Source organism: Calidris pugnax, unplaced genomic scaffold (assembly GCF_001431845.1).
Source record: "Calidris pugnax isolate Ruff unplaced genomic scaffold, ASM143184v1 scaffold251, whole genome shotgun sequence".
NCBI lineage: Eukaryota > Metazoa > Chordata > Aves > Charadriiformes > Scolopacidae > Calidris > Calidris pugnax.
Genome location: NW_015091133.1, coordinates 1,450,457 through 1,466,482, shown reverse-complemented (window position 1 = coordinate 1,466,482; position 16,026 = coordinate 1,450,457). Strand labels below are relative to the sequence as shown.

General features: G+C 39.5%; 1 protein-coding gene across 1 annotated transcript in view; it reads left to right on the top strand.

Annotated features, from left to right (window-relative positions):
- The window catches only part of ME1 (malic enzyme 1, NADP(+)-dependent, cytosolic), a 175,287-nt gene that overhangs the window by 88,750 nt on the left and 70,511 nt on the right, over positions 1 to 16,026 (top strand). The gene's annotated exons all lie outside the window — the stretch shown is intronic.

Below are 16,026 nucleotides of genomic sequence, written 5' to 3'. Positions count from 1 at the left end.
CCAAAACTACAACAGGACTAAGCTGTCAATATTTTGGTTTTAAATGTCATGGTATGGATCTATACCAAGTCAGCTCTCTTTTTCTTTTTTCCTGCACAGAAAGTAGTTAAAATTTATTGTTAGGCCACGATGAATAAAGTAGTTCTTCTCACATGTCAAATAACACGTTTGCTCATATTTTCCTTGCTTGTTAAAATATTTGGAGTTCTAGCCCTGCATTCAATGTGTATACCAAAAATATCCCAAATGCCAGGATCCTTAGCAGAATGTGTTTTCTGCATCTGCATCCCAAAGCCAGGGCTGAGCTGTGGGACCTGGAAATACTTTCCAGCTCCTCAGTCTTTGCTTGTATCCCATCTGCGTTTTGTCTCCATGTTGAGACCTCACCCGAACATTCACAACCTCTTTCTTCCTGCCCTGGTTCCTGTGCAAAAGAAACTTGGGCAAGCTGGTAGGATTCATTTCCATGCCTGAAGCACATATTCCTTCGTGTATTACTGTACTCTTCCCCATCACCCCCACTTGGCAGACACTCCCTTGTTCATAATGTTGCTATGGAAGTTGCTGGTTTGGCTTTACCCTGTGATGTGTTTGCTCCTCTTCTGAATATTCCCTTTCAGATAAAATTTATGCATTTTCACCTTCCTGATAGAAGGTTCAGAACATTAGAAATTGCTCTGTGGACCACGTTTCGAGAATCTCTAACTTAATGCATTCCCTAACTCACCCTTTCTTTAAAATGGACCACATATCTTCATGTATGAGGTTCAAGAAGGCCGAGTGCAGATTCAACAAGGATCCTGCACTTGGGTCACAACAACCCCATGAAGGCTACAAGCTGGGGGCAGAGTGGCTGGAGCTGCCTGGTGGAAAAGGACCTGGGGGTGTTGGTCAACAACTGGCTGAACATGAGCCAGCAGAGTGCCCAGGTGGCCAAGAAGGCCAGCAGCATCCTGGCCTGTATCAGGAACAGTGTGGCCAGCAGGACTGGGACAGTGATTGTCCCCCTGTACTGGGCAGTGGTGGGGCCCCACCTCAAGTGTTGTGTCTGGTTTTGGGCCCCTCAGTACAAGAAAGACATTGAGGTGCTGGAGCATTTCCAGAGCAAGGCAACAAACCCCTCAGTTCGATACTGAAGGAAATAATCAGAGTCAAGCAGAAGACTATCTCAATAATGTTTGGAGGTCTGGTTGACATGCTCTTTTTACTTGAACATCTTTAAAACTATAATTTTGAGCAATTTTGAGCAATTTGTGTTTGCTTGACCTTCTGGAAGATCACTTCGTTCTCAGCTAAATCTGTCATGGTCTGCAATGGTGTCATTTGTTCCACATTTAAAGTGGAGCACTTACAAATTACAATTCAAACTTTGCGTGGTTTCCTTGCGGATTGTTTTGGCCATAGTGTGACTTCTCTATGGGTTACGGTACTCATTTGGTAAGGTGAAGGGGAAAGTGATGTAGTTAAGTCAAAATCAAGTCCTTTTGCTCAATGATGTCATATGTTGCTAAATTCAAATTTGTGTTTAGCGTGCCGCTGGCAGACCCCCCACTTGCAGCTGGTTCTGGTGTGGTGGGTCTGAGTGTTAAAGATGCTTTATTGGGTATGTCTTTCCCTTGCCAGCCATTGAGGTGATCTAGGTAACTCTATACTTTGGTTAAGTGCTAGTTATCTTCTCCTTGTAAAAGCTTCTCTTATGTTTTTCATGGTTTTCCTCTTTTCTTACCCTTCTGCTGGCTGTTTCACAGAGGGAGTATTTGCTTTGCTGATCTGTTTGGTCTGTTATGTTTTAGATTAGTCGTATCTATTATGAGTTACTGCCATGGTACTCCAGAAGAGGCTTTCTTATTTAGCATTTCCCAATCAATGGTGAGAATGGGTGAAGTTCTGGGGAAATCTGTTGTATTTTCAGTACCCTGGCGTATTCCTCTCCAAGACATGCATAACCATGAGCATCACAAAGCACAAGGCTATCGTGTATTTTTAATAAGCCAAAACTAAAGACAGGCTTTTAAGGCGATGACAAATATTTTCAAGAGTTGGAAAACTATGCTAAATGCCTGTTTTAGATATTTTCACCTTCACAATTCTCCAGAGAAGCCAAATTCTAATGGAAGTGAGAGCCAGGTTTTAGCAGCGATGCCTGGGAACAAGCAGGAGTGGGCAGCTGTATGAGAAAGTGCACGTTGTACAGGCTGGTTATTGGCTCCCAAGGAAACTTCCTAGACATGCACATCACCTTGATTGATTGATTACTAAATTTTGAAAATCCATATTTTTTATAAGCTGATGCAGCATGATTTATAGTGTTTTGTGTTGAAACATCACCTTTATGCAGTAAATGTCGCGATGTGTCATAAAGGAAATGCTTTATAAAAAAGTGTGTCATATGAAAGTATAGTTTCATCAGCTTTCCTCTTCTCAGCCTCCACTGCTATTCACCCCAAAAAAGTTCTTCTTATGAAATTAAATTATTTATGAAAGACTAAGGATTTAAAAAAAAAAAACAAAACAACTTAAATTGTCCATTACTTAAAGATTCTGGTACAGTATCCAGTGTTCTGTCATGGCAGAATGGAACTGGAACAATGTGATTTTTCCCAGATGTGGAAGGGCAGAAACATATGGAAAGTATCTGGATTTCTGTTGACATAAATCCAGTGAACAGCTTTTATTTATTTACGCATGTATACACTTATCTGTTTATTTATTTATTACTAGTGCAAGCAGCTGCCCTCTCTGAGGGCAGGTGCTATAATTTCCCTGGACGTTACCAGGTGTTTCTTACTTTTGTGTTGGTGTGGTCATTTAGAGGAATGGGAATATTCTACATGGAAGGAATGCTTTTTAACATGAGAAAAAATAGACAGTTATCTTCATCACTGAAGAACGTAAATCAGACTGGAATTCAGAAATGTTTGTTTAGTTTCTGCCCTATGGAGAAATGGGCCATAAAACATTTTATAAAGAAAAGCAGATTTTTCCAAATGACAAGTTGTTCTTCAATATCTATGCTTACAGAGGAATCTCTGAGAGGAGGGATTGCTGAACAAGACTTTGGTAGCTGGGGTCGATCCACCAAGGCTTTCTGTGTAACCAGAGGAAATAAGTCTATCCTTTTATTCCAGTTTCTATTTCTTCCCTACTTACCTACGATGATGCAAAGAGAAGTATCTCAATGGCCAAGAGATATTCGTGTACAACAGGGAAGGGATTATGGAAACACTTGAGGGGAAAATATGTAGAACAGAGATGGAAGAATAAATGAGGGGAGAGGAAAAAAGCACCTTTTAATAGCAAGGTCTTAACTTTCTGATGCAAAACGTAGATTTAAAGAATCTGGAAAATTTTTCCTTATTTTGAAGGAGACTTCCTTTTCACAAACCTGGTAAAAATAACTCCATCTTGAACCCGTCCAAAAATGGCCAGAGTAGGGAGGAACAGCATCCTACTAGATGGCTTTCTGCTGCAGACCATCCCCAGTAGAAGACCCTGCACACCAGAGAGGGACAACACCAACTTGCACCTCTGGTCTCTTAACAGCTCTGAAACTTTTAGAAAATGGAAAGAATCTGCTGTCATTTCTGTGGATTATTTCCTTGCCCAACAACCGCAACCCCAAAGGGTGGGCAAAATTATTATTCTGTTATAAACTAAACCCCATGGATTTGTGATGTGTAAAAACAACCCTATGTCCCTGAAATTGTCTTTCTGTGCGCGTGTGATGCTGAGTTTTCAGTTTCACTTCAAGATGCAAATAATAGTGGTGGACCCTTGAAAAGTAATATCATGTGTCATTCATGTTCTCTTCTGTAATCATATTTTAATTAAATCCTTCCCCCCCTCTTTTTTATATGCTGCGCTTTTCTCAAGTTTGTGAGCTATAAACCAAGCTGCTGACAATTGTAATTCAGTATGTTCTGTGCTAAATTACCATGATGTAGTCATTATTCCTCATTTGCCTGATTACATTACTCGCAGATGGTAGCAGGGTTTCATTTCACATCATGTGTTACTTTAAAACAGTGTTTTATGGTAAGCATGGTTTATCTAACTTTGAGAACAGCTATAAGAGCTATATATCCACAAAGCAAAAATACACAAGTGCTTTAATAGATGTTTTCATTTAGTAGATTACATTGGAATATAATTCAATTTGTGAATAATTTAATTAATTCAAACAGCCCTTCCTTTTGGCAAGAGAACGTACTGGCAAGTCAACATAAAAGGTGCCTATAGCTATGCATCGTTAAAGAGCTGGTTGGACCACAGTGGTTCTGACAGTAAGTTTGGGCACAGATTGTGCGTAGAAGAACATTGGTGCCTCTGTCTTCTTCTGCACCGTGGTGGTGCAAGACCAAGACTTGTGTCATGCCTCTATGTCCCCATGATGTTCAAGTTAAAAAGGGTTGTTGGAAAGTGTGCAGGAAGAGATACTGCTGCAACAACTCCCTCCTATGGCAAACTTGGTGAAGATCTTTCTGTTTGGAGATTTTTTTTTTCCTTCGGTGGGACTTAGGCCCTTTGAGGCAATTTTCAATTCTATGACTGCCTGTTCCTTTCACCATTCGGTGAATATTACCTTCCGAGTGAAGGTATTGTGGATAGCAGGAAAGGAGGAAGGTGGGTCCTTAGGCAGAAGCCCATACACTGCCTTGACTCCATTAACAATTGCTCTTTGAACCTACCCTGTTCCTTCCTGAGGAACTGTAGTTACATCTGAGCTCCATTTCCAGTCACTGGTGGGTTTGTGTTCTTCCTGAAACTGCCTGGTCCCAGAGCTCAGGTTTCCACGCCTACTTAAGACTCGCAGATGGATTTTGCTTTTATACTGACAGGGTAACACCATTCAGGAAGATCCTTAGGTTGTTTGCCTATTAAAAAAGGCCCTAAAACTCAAAAACATTGTGGTTTTAAAAGAGCGACTGTTGCTTTGGGTAGTGGAGAGTGTTGTGGAAGAGGACAACTCAGTTTGTTAAGCAGTGTTTATTTTTTATCTTAGTTCAAGCTGCCGTGATGGTTTGCCTGAAGGAAAATCTTCAAATTTGGAGATTAACCATGATGACTTGTAACGATTATCACTTGCAACATTTAAATTCTCAACAGATGATGCTACCTCTAGGAAGTTCGTTAAGGAGCCCTGAACCCTTCCCTGGTGTGTGACACTTAGTGGGATATCCTGTTTGGAATCATCCTTGCTTGCCTATGTAGGGGAAAAAGTAATTTAGCTGTACTGTTTGTTGAGATAGGATGCTTCTGTGCATGTTTGCTGCTTCTTCAGTTGCCAAATCCAGGGAACTCTGAGATGGAGGAAAGAAGACTGGGTAGAAGGCATCTACTTCTGTATATTTTATTAGGTAAGGGGGAGCAGGTTAATTAACTCATCCTTAGTATGACTATTCCTTACAAACAATACATCACAGAAAGAAGAATGTAGACAAGCAATCTTTCTTTTTGTTATTTGGTGCCTTGTACCCCTCTTCTTTCCTTTCCTGCTGGTTCATTTGGTGTTATGGTTCTTTAGGTTCACTGTGGCAGTGGTGATTTGATTCTCCTGGACAAAACCAGCCCACTCTGACCTCCTGCAGCACAAAATCTGAATTCTGCTTCCTTCTTTTAAAACTTCAATTTAAACCTGTCCTCTGTGTTGCCATAATCTCTATTTCCAGAGTTTTGTGTCCTGCTTTTTCTAACGCCAAAATCTCCCATGCAGTTTTGTGCTGCTTCTTCTCTCTGAACTTAGAACTGCAAAAACGTGTGATTAATGACTATTTTATCTGCCTTCACATTTTGCCTTACAATTAATTTGTACTTTCATAACCTGGAATGTGAAAACAGATGGTAGGTGTTTGTGGATTGATTAAGTTGCCCCAGCTCACTTAAGAAAATGTATATATCTTACTTCCAGTATGGTGCTTTCTATCTGTCCTTCTCAATAGCTTTTGTTTCTATTCCATCCTCTGGCCTGTTAATTTTATGGCTCAACACAATGGAGATCAGCTTGATTAAGATTTTTTGTTTGCCTCTATTGTATAAATAGTCAATAACAACAAGTTCTGCCTAAAAATAAGACTCTTGTCACAGGAGGAGCACGAAAATATTCTGTGTGGAAGCTCTCAGTCCTCTTCCATCAATGTCCTTGGCAAGGGAAGGGCCTATGTGAAACCACACTCAGCTCTCTCAGCGACATAAACTGTTTTGGTTCATTGTTCCCTTGCTTTTCCATACTCTTGAAAAATACTGACAGCCTGCCAGAGCAGTAATGAATAAATACAAATGTTCCTCCATCTGAGTTTAGGTGAGAGTCAAAGCAGCAGCAGCAGTGGACGCAGAAGGATGCAGGAGCTGGGTCTGCCAATAGGTTCACCCTATTGGCAAAGTGGGAATCAAGGCCAAGTCACATTGTTTTTTCATTTTGTGTGTGATCTGAATCTTCTATAATGCAATTATGAGGTCTTTCTGAATTTCTTGTAACGGTATTTGCTGCCAAATAATCTGGTTAGTTGCTCAGAGGATATAAGTCTGTGCTGTTGTGCTGCCTGATGCCCAAGCTTTGAGCCTTTGGCAGTGGAAGCTCAGGGAGATTTGCAGTTGCAAGTATTAGAGTGTTTCTATCTTTAAATAAACCAAAAGTAAAATAAAACTATGCTAATGAGTAGTATTCCAGTTGTAAAATCTGGCATGGAAAAGACATTAAAAAAATCCAAATTTCAGACCAGTCTTACCTGCATGTGAGCTCTGCGTCTATTCATGGCATCGTCTTTTACTAGGCTTTGCCTAGAACCTCACTCAACTCAGTTTCCAGGGTGGACTGAGCAGAAGGAGTTGTTTGCAGACTTGGAGTTTCACTGGCAGCTGTGCCTATAGAGGACAAGCTTTGGGGGATTTTGTGACTGGTAACTTTTGACAGCTTTGAAGACTTCTGCATATTCATTTTGCAATTCATTTGAGAACTCGTTCTTTCTAGGAAAAAGAAAAGTCAGTGCCGCAGGCCAAGTTAAATTATATCTGTTTGCTGGAAATGTTACAAATACACGCTTTACAAACTTTTCTGATGCAGTAAGTGGCATAAGGAAAAGTGAATCTGTCCGTGAAGCAAAATCTCAGCAGGACAGACAGACCCTAATCACATCAAGTTTATTTGTAGAGAGTCCTATTATTGTTTGTAATGCGAGACCTTAGAGAAATTCTTAGCAAAGATCAGCAGAGGAGGCTTGAAGAAATAAAACCTCATTCATCCCTTAAGGAAAACAAAAAGTAATGAGGTCGTCAAACACAGTACCGAAGGGGAAGGGTATTGTTTTGCTTTTGTGGGACAAGATAGGGAGAGTGGGTGAATATTTTTAGTATTTTTAATATGCCTCTTGTACCAAAACTGATTTTGGAGCTCAGAGTTGGATGTATCCATGTTCTAATAATGCTCAGCTATGTCCCAGACTTGCTGCAGTCATTCAAAACCCAACAAACGAAGAACACACTGTTCTCAGCCTTTTCTTCTCCAGACTATTTTAAGGTTTTTTTCAAATGGAAAAGGCCTGGGTAATCTCAGTTACTTTCCTTCCTCTTTTATAGTTCCAGCAAATGGTGAGCAGGATTCTCAACAGAAGTTAGCTGGTGCAACTGTATGGTAAATGGAGTGAATGTTGATTTATTTGAATAATTTGTGTGAGTGTGATATTTTAACAAGGTTTATACTGTTGTTACAGAACTATAGTAGTTTTCCAGGCTGTCAGAAGCAGCAGCTCCTTAATTTATTTTTTTCCTTTGGAAACTCTAATATAAAATATGAAATTTTTGGCTGCTGTTCACATCAGAATGTAAGAAGATATCTGTCCCTCTTATCCCAGCTCTGTCTGTCTCCCATTACAAGTCAAGAATTATTTCTACCTAGATTTAAACTCTCAGGAAAACTTCCATTTGCTGTCAGTGTGCTCATGAGATTGGGTACCTCAGTGCTTCGTCCCTCCCTGGTCCCTTCAACCTGCCAGACAGTGACACTGCGGTGCTTTACTCAGATTGCAGAATCATCATAGAATCACAGAATGGTTCGGGTTGGAAGGGACCTTCAAGATCATCCAGTTCCAACCCCCTGCCCTGGGCAGGGACACCTCCCACCAGACCAGGTTGCTCCAAGCCCCATCCAGCCTGGCCTTGAACCCCTCCAGGGATGGGGCAGCCACAGCTTCTCTGGGCAACCTGTTCCAGTGTCTCACCACTCTCACAGTAGAGAATTTCTTCCTAATATCTCATCTAAATCTCCCCTCTTTCTGTTTAAATCCATTACCCCTCCTAGGACCTGCAGTAGTGATCCATATGTCATCACATAGCAATACAGCCTACTAAAGTATGGACATATGGCACTTCTGTAAAATCAGGATACTTTTCTTTTGGTGCTTTAACTGTGGATTTAAATGCTGACTTCCAAAGTGGAAGTATGTGACCTTATCCTGAGATTATGGCCATATTAGTCCTTCAGCTGTGCAAACTTTGTGGTATGAACTGTCTGCCAGCGATTTGGGAAAGCCCGTCAGAACTGAATTCTGGAGTTTTATACCTTATCAGTGTCAGTAAATATTATCCGTTTAAAAATAATATAGAGTGCCTTAAATGAAGTATCTTCTACATCAAGAACATCCTACTTACAGACTTTTTTCTGTGTCTTTTCAGTATGATAAACATGTCCACTGTCTATTACTGCATTCTATACCAGTCTGGCCTCTTTATGGGTTTAAAAATAATATAGAGTGCCTTAAATGAAGTATCTTCTACATCAAGAACATCCTACTTACAGACTTTTTTCTGTGTCTTTTCAGTATGATAAACATGTCCACTGTCTATTACTGCATTCTATACCAGTCTGGCATCTTTATGGTCCTAAAAGCTGTTGCAGAGTAAAATTTTCCCCCTTTTCTATGTGGGAACTAGAGCATTGTGTGACAAAATTGGATTTAGATGTCCCTGGAGGAATTTAAAAGACGGGTTGACATAGGGCTTAGTGACATGGTTTAGTGATGGTTTTTATCAGAGTTAGGTTGATGGTTGGACCAGATGATCTTAAAGGTCCCATCCAACTTAAACAATTCTATGATTCTTGGGCATAATCCAGTTGCCTAAACATAGAAGTCCAGTGTTATACCCTATCTGGCCTCCAGCTGCTGGTCCAGGTCCCTTGGTTGTCCCATGCATCCTTGGGTAATATCTGCCAGCTCTGTGTGGTTGCTGTGGATGCCCTGACGTGTCTCAGATGGCATCAAGTTCCTGTGTTTGAGCATGTCTATCAAGCCCCAATGTCTACCTGTATCTCCAGGTGCTTGAAGGCTTTCAAACACTGGCTCTGGAGTAAATAGAGGAGAACCCTAAATATTCTTTGGGGTATCCTTCCACCTTTACAGCTGTCCCTGACCAACTTCTTATATGGATATAGTTTTGGTAAAATCATAGGTTGGTAAAATCATAGGTTGCATGCAAGTTTTGTGCTTGATTTGTTTTGAATGCTTAAAATTGTCTCTCAACTAATTCTGCAGTCTCTCTATACCAGTTTCACACCAATGAGGCGTACTGAGTGTCTGCTTAATTGAAGGGAGGTAAAGAGTGCTGCTTTTAATTGCAAGATGGTGCAACTGGTTTATTTTACCGATTCACTGCCCTTTTTATTTAATCTAGAGGTAAGGAGACAGTATTTAGTATCTGCAGAATTTTTGACACTTTTTGGAAATTCCAGATACACATCTCATTTCTGCATTAGCAATCACTACTGTTTATACACCACTGTAAAAAATATTAGCAATACGACACTTCAGACCCGCTGCCATATGTAAGTGCAGTTAACGGAGACTTCATGGACGCCCACGGTGGTGCCAGTGCTAACGACATCTGAATAAATCATGTAAAATCTATTTAGCTAATGTGTTTGTTTAATTACAAAATTACAAACCTTCATTGCGATTTCATGAGTTTATTTAAATCACTGGATTTCTAGAGTTGCAAAGGATGCTGGTTGTGTCCCCAGAAGCAGATAATAGCTCTCTGGTAGGTCATCTTTATGTAACTTGGGGCATATACAAGAGAAAAAAGGAACACATTTTGAAAAATAGAATGGGGTTTCAGTGATTCAAAGATCTTTTTCTCCTAATCCCTTACTCTTTTAGATCTTGCGAATCATTAGGGGGAACAATTCCTACTGCTCTCCGTGCATTGGCTCTTGCAGAAGGAAATTCTTTACTGTTTTATCTCCGGCACAGCATTGCTTTGATATTTCTCCTTCTGAAAATGGGATTTAGCTTAGTACAAAACCAGAAAGTTATCTGTTTCAAACATTATACTTTGGAAACAGCGAGGAAAGTGTCACTTAATTGGCTAACTTTATTTCAGAATTTGGTGGATTTTTACCATCAAAGTTAATCATTCATCTACTTGCTTGTCTGTAGCAAGCCTCAATGGCCACTGGAAAGAGATTGCTGGCAGGGTTTGCTGAAAATGAACTATGCAGATTTTAATAAAAAATGAGCTAAATACTGCTAGAAAAAGGCAAGCCTTTATAGAATCATAGAAGATATTATTTCTGCAAATATTTATTTAAATGATACCATAAAATTAATTTTATTAAAAATGCTTTGGGATTAATTCCTACTGCTAAAAGTAAATTGTTTCTTCTGTTTTGTTTCTTCTGTTTTGTTTTTTTTTTTGAAAGACCTAAATGGACTAGATATTTGGAATCATTGCTCTTGCTTGCGATAAAGCTCTGATCTAGAAAACATGCACAGGAGTTATTTTTCCCTCTACAAAACATATTGACAGGAGGAAGCTTATTTGTGTCTGTTAGATAAACTGGAATGTTTTAATGATAGTTATTAATATAGGCAGAGTCTGCAAATCTGAAAACATATTGAAAAAAATGCAGGAAAAATAGTGATCTTCTAATAAACCATCAGCTGCCACATATAATAAAGCTTATATTGTATTAATTTTAGGTTCTGTACAAGCTTTGAAAATGTTTAACCAGCTTATTTTTTGCCTCAATGTTATCTGGGTTTGCGGTTCCGTACTTAAGGATAGAAAACACCTGTGCAAGTCTCTGAAATACGACAATTCTCACAGTAATCTCATATTTCACATGCTTTAACAAACTATGATAATATTAAAATTTAGCAATAATATTTAATTTTATTTGCTTACATATACTTTGGTCCTGCAACAATAAAATGAATGGATTTTATATATTTAATTTTTTTCTTAGCTTCCTTTAGTAGATGCAGACTAGAAAGCCTGCCTTGTTAGAGTGTTTTGCATTTATCAGCCCTGGAGTCATCTGAAAAATTAGGGAGTCCAGTTCTGGACTCTAGCCACTGGGCATAATAGTTCAGACTTTAGAGATCTTTTCACAGTAGTGAGTTTTAAATAAAAGGGCTTTGATTAATCTTCTCTTCTGAAAAAACTGAATAAAACTGAAAAACCCCTAATTAAAGCATTGATCCTCCACATTTACACCAGCTGATTCAAGAATGTCATAACAGTTACAAAGAAGTGCTCTATTAAATCTGTTAATGATTCTAAATTTGTATAAAAAAGTGATTTTTTTTTTTTTTTTCAGCTTAAGCCAGACTATACAATGTTAGGATTGTTTTCTTTTCTTTGCCAGAAAAGCATAGAAGCTGTAAATTATATATGGAAAATATTTTTTAAAGAACAGTATTTTCAGGATCAGAGAACACAGTGCAGCTGGTTTGGTATATTTTCCAAAATCAGATTTCAAAATGGGAACCAGCTGCTCATCTATTGCTCGTAGCTAAAATGCCAGCATATGCTGGTTGTTGCACGACGGCTGGTTTTTTTGAAATAACATATACGTGAGGAGTTGTGGATACGATCTTGATGTCAGGTTCATTTACAAAGTATCCTCACCTGGTCACAAGCACCACCTTCAAATGCTGCAGGACTCTACCCTAAAGACACTTAGAATCATAGAATTGTCTGGGTTGGAAGGGACCTTTAAGATCATCCAGTCCAACCATCAACCTAACTCTGATAAAAACTGTCACTAAACCATGTCTCTAAGCACTATGTCAACCTGCCTTTTAAATACCTCCAGGGATGGTGCCTCAACCACTTTCCTGGGCAGCCCATTCCAATGCTTAACAACCCTTTCAATACCAAAATTTTTCCTGATATCCAATCGGAACCTCCCCTGGTGCAACTTGAGGCCATTTCCTCTTGTCCCATGGCCTGTGACTTGGCAGAAGAGACCGACCCCTTTCAGGGAGTTGGAGAGAGCGAGAAGGTCTCCCCTCAGCCTCCTCTTCTCCAGGCTGAACACCCCCAGCTCCCTCAGCCTCTCCTCACAAAACTTGTTCTCCAGACCCCTCACCAGCTCCCGTGCCCTTCTCTGGACCCGCTCCAGCCCCTCAACGTCTGTTTTGTGGTAAGAGGCCCAAAACTGGACACAGGACTCGAGGTGAGGCCTCACCGGTGCTGAGTACACCCACTGGAGTGACTTGTTTGCAAAAAATCCCCAATAAAATTAATGAGGTCTTAAATAAGACCTGCCTTTTCAGCAGAGATGCTGACAAATTAAGAAATCTAGATTGGGCTGTTAGTAAAAATCAAGCACAAGGCCGCAGTGAGCTGTGTGTTCCTAAGGCCTTTGGTTTAGAGTTAGGGCCAAATTTGTTTGGTCTGGATGTAATTTTTGTGTTTAATAAGTATCACAGGGGTTTTGTAGGGCTAAATACTATTTCATATTTTTTTCCTTAATGTTAAACACAAACTTTAATAAATTGGGAAATTGTAAAAGGTAGATCTGATCAAAATCAAAATATGCTGTAGCAGTTTTTACTTGTTTTATTTAAGAAAATATGTTAAGTGTTATGGAGATACACTAAATTTTGTACGTGAAGAACAGCAGCATTACAGCATATATAAAAGAGGTTTGCTTGGAATCATTTTGAGTTTGCCCAGATCTCCAGAAAACCCTATTTTGGTTTTTATGTAGACCTCCAAGAGACTTTTTTTTTTTTTCCTACAGGAAAGAAATTACCATACTTTCTCCTGAAGTTTTATTCAACAATATTCCTGTTACAGTTACTTTGTAAAGAAAATCTTGTCATACTTTCCTCGAGTCAATCCCCATATGCCCTCATTGAAATCTTGTGCAAATATTCATCATTGGTGGGAAACCTTCCACGGGCCGTGTCGTAGCCATCGTTCTGCTTCTCTGGGCTTTTGTTGTATTAAAAATATCAGAATAGTGGTGTTTGCGATTGCAGCTATTGGTATAAAAGCATGTTTTAGAGAAAACTTGAGAGTAGAAGACAAGGAAATGGTTTCCTAGGACTCAAGTATCTGCACCACGTATTTGTGTTTTAGAATTAGGTGCTAAAATGGGTTTTTTTACTCTGTGTTTGGAAGCAGGAGGTCAGATGGTTGAGAACAAGGAGTTAATATGCACTTTAGCAGTTGAAAAGGTTACTTGGAGCTGTAGTGTTTTCTCAGTTGAGGCTTGTTGGCAGCAGGTTTAGCTTAAGGAGCAGAAGTGATGTCAAATAACCACTTCACAGAACATAGGACAAAACAGATTCCTGACAAAGAACATAGTCTGTGCTCCAAAGAAAACCACTAAACTGGATTCAGCTTCAGTATGTACTGCCACCCCTATAAAGGTTTTTGAATATTATCTTGCTTTGGTCACCTTGCCTTCTTTCTTTGTTAGAAATCCTGTTGTGATTGGAGGAAAAAAAATAAATAAATAAGGAAAATCCACCTAAGATACCTTTTCTTTTTTGGCTAATAAACATAGTGATATCGCTCACGGAGCTGGGAGTTTTCAGTAATGTGCTGTGCCTTAGCAGTTGTGTCATTAAAGCTATTGTTTGCATATAGGTGTTTTAATGGGTTTTCAGGTATATAATTTAGCTGCACTGGTATAAGTTAAGTGATAAATATTTTATCAAAATTCGAATAGACTTAAACAAATTATCACTTGTATAAGATAAAACTTAAAACTTAAAAATGGAGAATAATTAAACTGCATGGACTTTAGGTGTTTTCCGCTGCATGTCTTCTCTGGGGTACAGAAGTGACTTTGGAGCTGTTGAATCATTCCAAGAGAAATGGCCAAGGCTAACTGGCACTTATTCCCAAAGACAAATGTGGTTTTTTTAGAAAAGGCATCAAATTCCACTCCCGAATCCAAGTTAAATTTGGATGTATAGGTGTCTTTAACATAGGTCAGAAGAAGCCGAGTTCCCAGTATGTGTACAAACATTGATACATACCTCCTTTGGGTAAAGATCACTGGAAGAGAAAGCAGTTCCATTTTTATTGTAATTATGTTAATGAAAAAAAGAAAATGCTCAACATTTCAGGTAGTTTTTTGTAGTACAATGTTACAAAAATGAAATGGACTGACTTTTGGGAGATGTTGAAGGCAGAAAACAAGTGCTGGCATGTTACTCACTTGTCAGTTATAAAGCAAGGCAGTGTAATGAACCAATTTTGAAGTTTTGAGCAGTGCTGAAGATATGAAAATAGGCCTGGCTTAAATTGTTTTTATCATTGTGAAATGTTGTTCTGTTTATAGCAATCATAAACTTCACCACCACTGGTGTTAGGGACACTTCATTCACAGCACCTGATACCTGGATTCAGGTTGTGCCTTTGGTTGAAGACTGTGTCTAAATATCACATTTACAGGAACCCGTGTTCCTTCATTTATAATAAGCTTAATATTTAGGGTTTTTTTTTTCCTCGTTTAGCTATTAGGTAATTAAGTCCAGCGTTGTGCTTCTCAGAGGTGGCACTGTGAGACTCTAATGCAGGCATGACTGTTATATCTTTGAAAGGAGGATGTGGTAGGACTGGAGGAGATGGTCCTCTGCTGGCCAAAATTGGATGTTTCCTTTTTCTATGCTTTGCTCTGCAGTCTGCTGGGTGAGGGGACCACCGGTGGGTTATATTTTTTCTGCTATTAAACAGTAGCTGAGATTCCTGACTGTAGGGACCACTTTAGTGAACAAACTACTCCACCACTAAATGACTACGCCTTCTATCGCAGCGATGCTGGGGATTAAGAATAATAATGGCATCCAGAAAAAAAAATGTCAGATTTGGTGGATTTAAGCATTCCTGACCCCCCCCCCCCCCTATAATGGTATAGACTCTAGTTAAGTTTTGAATGTCACGGCACAATTATTTGTGGTCTGTTTGAATTTTTCCTTCCCGGGGGTTGTAGAAGCTGTTGAAGATAATAACCTTGTCTGGTGTGATGTGGCTTGGACGTTCTTCGCTTAACATGACAGCACATGACCTCACTGGTAAATGAAAAGATGAACCCTCATGCCTGAACTTTTAAGTCGGTGTGGAAATCAGACCTGAGGGTTCTGAAGTGCTTGCTTGCACGTAAATAACAGTCTGCAACTCTTCATTGACTCACTCATTCCACATTTTTTGTCTGTTTATGCTTCCTTCCTACAGCTGCCTTCCACCAGTGATCACTCATCCTGTTGCCTTTTCTTCCTGATTGACTTTTATAAGTTCCAACTCTGCCTCCTCCTTTGTTGCCCACTTCTCTCTGGAGAGGTTTGTTCCATCCCAATTCTAATCCTGTTCTTACCCATTTTTGTCCTTACCTTATAATTATCTCTAATCCTTCCATGTCTCGGCTGTTCCCTCCTTCATATCCTTCTGGATTGTTGATTTGTGATTCTGAGGCTGAGGTTTTCTAAAAGTATCGATTTTGTTATTTAATTACTTCATTTCACGATCTCCTCACTTCTGCCATCTCTGTCATGCTCTTGCTGGCTGGGGCATGTCCCGCAACCTTGGTTCCTTGCCTGGCTCTGTCATAGCATGGCAGAGGTCCCACCCTTCCTGGTGTCTTAACAAGGGATATATTAATGATGAGCAACAACTACTACTTTTCAGCTGCTTTACTGCTTCCTTGCTATTACTGTCCCCACTAAAAATAAGAAAGGAAGGTTGTACTGTAACTAAATTGTGGTCATTCTTTCTCAAACGAATTTCCTTGTGTAT